Genomic DNA, 7,223 nt, shown 5'->3' on the forward strand with positions numbered 1-7,223 from the left:
TATCTATCTATCTATCTATCTATCTATCTATCTATCTATCTATCTATCTATCTATCTATCTATCTATCTATCTGAGAGGGTCTCTCACTGAACCTGGAGCTCACCAGCTTGTTAAGACTGGCTGGCCAACAAGTCCCAGGAATCCCCTGTCATTGCCTCCCCAGTGTTAAAATTACAGTGTGAACCTGACTGCCTCATGCCTGTGTCACAAAGCACTTTACCCACCGAGCTGTCTCCCCAGCCCTTCTGCCAGCCTTTGTTTGGCTGAGTTTATTACAGGCACTGGACTTCTTAGTACCCAGAGTCCCTTACCGTGCTCTGCTTCCTGTGGCTCCGCAGATTTATTATCTGGCTTATTACTAGCGAATCCAACCAAACAGGCCCTTTCTGGGACTTCACTTTGTCTCATACAGCTCCAGCCAAATTCTCCTGGCTGCCCCCAGGGCTTGGCCCCTAAAGCCAAACTCCATGGGTGGAAAGTCTTGAACACTGGCCTCTCCCCAGAGCCCTCAAACTCAGTTGTGCCCTAATTTCCCACTTCAGTCATAGGATGTCGTGCCAAGGAACAGGGCACAGAGAGAGTTAAGGGTTTTTTTTTTCCTTCCGTACTTTGGTTTTCATTAGGCTTATACGTGAGTGCCTGCCTATAATAACAGGTAGTCATACGTGCCCAGTAACTTCTGTTCCGCTGAAGCCACAGCTGTTTAGAACACTATCCCCACTGGGCTTCGAGCCATCCGCAGGCATACTTCAGCGAAACCCGCAGCTTCTCATCAGCTTCCAGCTTAATGAATAATCACGAGAAAAGTATAGGTGGGTACCTGCCAAGGGGCAGGGCAGGGACCATTTTGGCAAAGTCAAGGCCTCTGTGTTTCCCATTTTTATTTCATGCAAGGCTTCTTGGCTGCTCTTCTTAAGGAAGCAAAAGATGCTAAAGAAATTCCTTCATCTTAGCAAATGGCACCTTCTCAACTTTCCTTCTTGCTCCTGTTTCAGGCCCGAACTTGATTTTCTTCAGGCTCCTACCATAGGGAGTCAACCCAGACCCAGATCTCACATTGGCTCCTCAGGGTGGTTTGGCTTTTGACTTTTATAGGAGAGGAGTCAGGAAGTCATAGGTGGGGTGGCTTTACAGCCGAGATCTATTTTATCCAAGGCCTTTCCTGTAGGAGACGGTCAGCTACTGATAGCCCCCAATCCCGGCGTCATTCTTCACAATTGCGCACTACACAGAACCTTTACTAGGGATCTACACCATGGCAGAGCATGGAACCGATGTACGGGGTGATTGTGCACAGCTGGGGCCTGCAATGCAAAGACCAAGTAGCCGTTCATCTTCAGGCCTCACTCCAGGCTCCGTGGAGTGGTAGCCGGGCACAGCAGATGGGCACGTGAAACTTTGTGGCATATGCGGAGAGCATGAATACAGCCCAGCAGAACCAGGGTGGGAACTATTGCCAGAAGAGGCTTTCCCCAAGCCGGGGTGTGGCTGGGGCGTTGCTAGTTACGGACACGATTCTGGAACCACCCTTTCTGAGTCCAAAGCCTGGTATGGTTTGCTTTCTGCGTGACTTTGGGCAGCTTGTATGACAGTCTCATCGGTCTCGGAGCACAGCAGACTACATAGTAGCAGGGTGTTTACCTCCCATTGCTGTGCTGTGAATTATTCCAAAGCTTAGAGCTTAGGCACCTTCCCTCCCTACACCGCCCTCCCCAGGTTTGGAGGTTCAAGGCCTGGTTCTGGGTGGATCTGCAACCTGTGTGGAGGTCACACAAGGTTGAAGTTGAGGTCCTGACTGAGTTGGATTCTTGTTTAGAGGCTCTGGGGTGTGTGGAGTGAGGTACAGCCTATACCTCCCTGTTTCCAGGTTCATTCCTACAGACAGCAGAATTCATTTCCTAATTCTATTTTTTGCCGTGTGTCAGCAAGTGTCAATCTGGAGCCTGCAAGGTCATTTATGTCTCCTTTCCCTTGAAGTCAGCAAGCAACAGTCAAACTTTCTGGTTTGCTCCTTGCCTACAGACTCAAGGGATCTTGATTTAGGGATCTGTGATCAGATCAGATATACCAGACAGTTACCATGTTCTGAGGCATCTTACAAAATATATTTACAGCAGACACACAATGCAATTGGTCTGGGTTACTAGAATAGGGGTGTGTGTGTGTGTGTGTGTGTGTGTGTGTGTGTGTGTGCACATACCAGGGCTGGAAATCTTAAGAGGCCATCCTGGACGTCTTCTGATCTCATCTACCTACTTCTACAGAGGCCCACGTGAACAAGTGTGTGTGCAGGAACTGGCGTGAAACAAGCATGCTTCAGGTAGGATTTACACATGAAAGATTAGTCACTTGAGTTTCCGGAATTGACGAGAAAATGGTTGAGGAGAAAGATGGTTCGGGACTGGAAACAGTGGCAGGGCTTGTGGCTCTTCACTGAGGGTCTTCCCTTTGGTCCGTTTGGAAACAGATGTGACAGCTTCCTTGGATGGCCATCAGCGGTACTCCCCTGCTTTAGTTCTTCGTTGAAGCGAAGGCAGTGAGAACCAGTGTACAACGAGAAAGGAGCCTGGCCTGGCCTTCTGGACTAACTCACTCAGAAACCATCTGCCTGTGGCTTCTGATTCTGAGCAGCCTGAGGTCCCTGAAACCACCAAAATAATAGTTTTTCCCAAATCAGCCCAGCCAGGCTCTAATTAAGACGGATGGAAATGAATGCCCACGCCAGTTGCCCACCACATGGAGGCTGTGTCTGGGGAGCGTTCCCAAATCCTGGGAGGCCATTTCTCTCCCAGCCTGGCATTGCCAAAAGAATGCTCAGATAAAGACCAAAGTCCTATTGACTCTGGGAGGAAGGCGGATGGCCACCGTCTGGGACAGTGTGCCTGGACTCTGGGCACCCTGAAGGCTGAACTGCTCGTGAGAAATGGATGTGGTGGATGGTCTGGAGTAGCGCAGGGTAAGCCAGCTCTGCAAGGGTACTGAGGAGGGGAAGGGAAAGGAGAAGAGGTGTCCTTGCTCCTTGCACTCTGCCGTGGGAGGAGGGAGTTAATTCTTTGAGAATCCTTGGCTAGACAGTTCTTATTTCCAGCAGAGTCCTTTTTTTTCCTCCACTCCTGGCCTTTTCTCCCTGTTTTCCTCTGTCAGCCCTGTTTCTGGATCTTCTCAGAGCTTCCCCCAGAAAAACTTTGGCCAAGTTGCTTCTCTTGAACAACTGTCACTTTTGAAAAACTGCCCAGTCTCTTTGCTGTGACTTCTAAAGAGAGACTTTGGGCCAGGGTTCCTTTCCGTGACAACGAGGATGTTGGAGAGGGGAATGGTAGAGAAACTTGGGATAGGCGCGCCCACACACACACACACACACACACACACACACACACACACACACATACACACACCCTTCTGAGAGATGCTGAATCTGTCATCACCAGCCAGTATAACTTTCCCGACATCAGAGGAAGACATCAGAGAAAAGCGGAGAGCAGAGAACTCATACTTGCATTCCAGCTGCTCAGCTGCTGCAGTTTCTACATAAGGGAGGCCTGACCCTATTTGACCTTGACCACCAAGACCAGAGGATTATAGAAGAAGAACTGACCAAAGACATGTGGGCAAAAGGCCAGGCCAAACTTTCCAGTTGTGACATGTCTGTCTCAGGACAGACATTCTCTGGCTGGGGAAGCTGTGGACCACAGAAGAAACTCCAAGATCAGTCACTATGAGTGTCAGGATAGCCACGAATGTGAACCCTTACCTCGGATAAAGGTAAGCCTCATGGCCACCGTTGCTGACTAAGAAGGAGCAATAAAAGTGGGATGGTTCTGAGTTGTTAGTTTACAGCCTGAGATAGTGAAGCCGACGTTTCCCTGCTCCTTGTCCGCCTGCCTTTTTGAGATTCCAGACAGGTGCCAGAGGTGTCATCAAGGCTGACAGAGCCTGGCATTGGCTTGCTCGCTGTGATCAGCAGCTGACACCCTGACAGGAACTCTTTCCCTGATTACATTTTAAACTTGGACCGTGCCACACTCGGTTGCATTTTGAATAAGAGAGAGGCAGGCAGGAAGGCGAGGAAAGCCTGTCAAGGAAGGAGGCTGGCCCAGTCTTCAGGGTCAGAGGACACACAGCCAGCCCACCCAACACACAGCGTCGCTTCCACACTTTGACCTAACTAAAATACTGACCTTCAATAAATTGCCATTGGGTGAGAACTGAAACATTCAAGACAGTGCACAAACTCCATCTGGTGCTGTGTGAAATCGAAGAGGAATGTCCAGGGGCGGGAAGTGGAAGAAGGTATATGTACCCCCTACTGGAAACTAGCTCCAGTTGCTTGACAAAAGGCATTTTTTTTTCTGACCGAATACCATTATTTCTTTGTGTGGTAGTAAAACGATAGAACTCACTCAGATTAAAAAGGCTCTCCTCTAGGCAAGACACGAAGAATGCTGGCTTGGCTATTTTATTGCCTCCACCTCGCCTACTGTGGTAGATAGTTTGCTTATAGGTTTGGTTTTGGATAGCAATTAATGTTAGGTAATTATTGGCAGGGAGGTACCACTTATCACTAGTTTTTAAATGCTAGCAGAGTCGTGGCTACAAACAAGGACTTGTCTGTGCAAGACACAACAATTGGCCAGGCCATTCATTATTTCTCCCTACGTTGCCCATTCTAAATGGCAGCTTGGGGAATCGGGATGCTGTACCAAGGTCCTCGGGGGTCCACAAACACATCCACGTATCCTTATAGTTATCAGGATCTAAGCCTCAGTAAGGGTTGGTGTGATTACAGTAGAACTTTTGATATGATTCAAATCCAATGAGTCTTTTAGGTTCCATGCATGTGGAGACAGGGTCTCATGTAGCCCAGGCCTGTCTCAATCTCAATGAATAGCTGAGGATGACCTTGAATTTCTGCTCCTCCTTCTAGCTCCTGAGGGTCAGGATTACAAAGCTGCACCAGTACATATATATTCTGAGAGTTGAACTCAGGGCTTCATGAATGCCAGGCAAGCCCTCTACCAACTGAACCATCCCCCCCACAGTGGGTTCCAGTTTTGATGCTGGCGTGACTCTAGCACATTTGTTTATCAATACCCTCCTATTGCTGTTTACAGAACTCCTTCAGGTGGAGGGAATACGGTTTCCGTCTCTAAGGTCAAAGTTCAACACAATTAGGAGCAGCTGAACCTTTCACATCATCATCCAAGGACCATGCTAGGGCAACTGTTACTTTCAGTGACACTCTGAAGACAGTAAGGCCATCAGCCCCTACTGATCTCTTATTGAATGACCAACATTTCCGGGCAGTCAGTTGTGGATCGCACTGTATTATTGTTCAAAAGCAAGCTTGAAAATCAATTGCTCAACTTGACGAGGCTGACTTTTGCTCCCCCCCCCCCCCAAAAAAAAACATTTCCACGGAATTTCCTGCAAGGCCTAAATAACATAGCGGAATCTAGGGTGACAGAAACGAGATTAGGCAGACATGCATCTACATTTACAATAGCAAGCAACTTTGCCCATAGCCTGTAATTCTTAAATGTGTAGATAATTTTTCAAAGGGCAAGATTTCCTAGTTCACTGATTCAAGATGCTTCCACATTATTGATGAAATTAAGGTAATATTGAAAGTGACGGCTCTCGCGAAGCAATCTTAAACTGCCTTTTTATTGCATGCAATTAGCAGTAGAACTGAGCACCACTTTCTAATATAAAATCATCAACCACAGAGGCTGCACACGGAATTCACTGTCGTGATCTCAGCCAGTAAGTTTCAACTTCTCCTCGTTTGCTGAAGTTCTCCCCCGCCCCCGCTCCAGTTTTAGCCCCGCAGAATAATGAGAAAACAGTTAAATTGGGCTAGCAGCGAGTTTCAACGGAGATTTATGGTGTTCTCATCTTCCCGAGGGACTATAAAACCATCCCTGACATCTCATTCTGAAAGCTCTTATATTAACAGATGGGTGTGGCATGGAAAAGGGACTCTGGATTCAAGTGACAGACAAGTCCTGTACTTTGAAAAAGAGCCCTTAATTCATAAGAAAGCTTCCTGCCATTAGCAGTGGGACCCCCCCCGCCCCGCAGTCCCTAAGTCCCTACCACGCCACCTCCAACCCACTCCTGCAGAAACACTCTTAAATTTACCATAAATATTTTAATATTTCTTTCTAAATTTCGCTTTCAGTTTACAAAATTCGTAGGGCTCTCTCTCTCTCTCTCTCTCTCTCTCTCTCTCTCTCTCTCTCTCTCTCTCCCACCCCCTTCTTCTCCCTCCCTTTCCCTCTCTCTGTTTGCCTAGGCCCAATACACCATCCCTAGCCCTACAGTAGATCACCAATAGCTGCCCTTCCCCTTTCCAACATCTCCTTTTCCCCAGAGACCATCCCCTCCTCCACTCCCTACTATCATTTATTGCCACATTGCAGTCTCTAACACTGGCAGGCATTCCTTAGGAAAGCACCAATTGAGCAGGACAGGACAACAGGCAACATACAGGCATCATACCCTGTGAACATCTAGAGAGGAAACTGTTACAGAATAATCTTTTTGTATACTAAGAAGAATTTTCTTTGCCAAGGCACTTTCTGATTGGTTTATTCACAGAGCCAGTTGTCCTTTATAGGTAGGACAGCTGGATATAGCAGATGCTAGGACAAAGAACCATAGAGTATCTGGCATCGCGATCAGACATTGAGAAAAGCAAGATGTATGTGCTGTGATGAGAGAGGGTATTGTCACACTGCCATGTGACAGGCATTAGATAAGAAATACAGGTTACTAAAAAATTTAAGAGTTAGTTACTATCAAGTCCGTTGAGCATTTATAATTAATAATAAGTTTCTTTGTAGTTATTAGAGAGTTGCTACTGGGACACATAGAAAATTCCACCTACAGGAAACAGAAATCAAGACACAAAACATTCACTCATCAAAGAAAAACCCAGAAATAAGTGCCTAGATCTATCCTTCTGCTGTATCCAAGAAACATATCTCAACATCAAGGATAGACTTTGACTCAGGGTAAGAGGTGTTGAAATAGGAGCGGCGGAGCTGCGTCCCCAGCACCCGGCCGCCTGCATGGCTAGCTTAGCTTATGACCCGAAATAATTACATGGAAACTGTATTCTTTTGATCACTGCCTGACCCATTAGTTTCAGCCTCTTATTGGCTAGCTCTTACATATTGATCTAACCCATTTCTATTCATCTGTGTAGCCCACAAGCTGG

The 7,223-nt window shown here is 47.2% G+C and overlaps 1 protein-coding gene across 1 annotated transcript in view; it reads right to left on the reverse strand.

Annotated features, from left to right (window-relative positions):
• The window catches only part of Fam20a (FAM20A, golgi associated secretory pathway pseudokinase), a 53,182-nt gene that overhangs the window by 44,002 nt on the left and 1,957 nt on the right, over window positions 1–7,223 (reverse strand). The gene's annotated exons all lie outside the window — the stretch shown is intronic.

Source organism: Microtus ochrogaster, chromosome 7 (assembly GCF_000317375.1).
Source record: "Microtus ochrogaster isolate Prairie Vole_2 chromosome 7, MicOch1.0, whole genome shotgun sequence".
NCBI classification, from domain to species: domain Eukaryota; kingdom Metazoa; phylum Chordata; class Mammalia; order Rodentia; family Cricetidae; genus Microtus; species Microtus ochrogaster.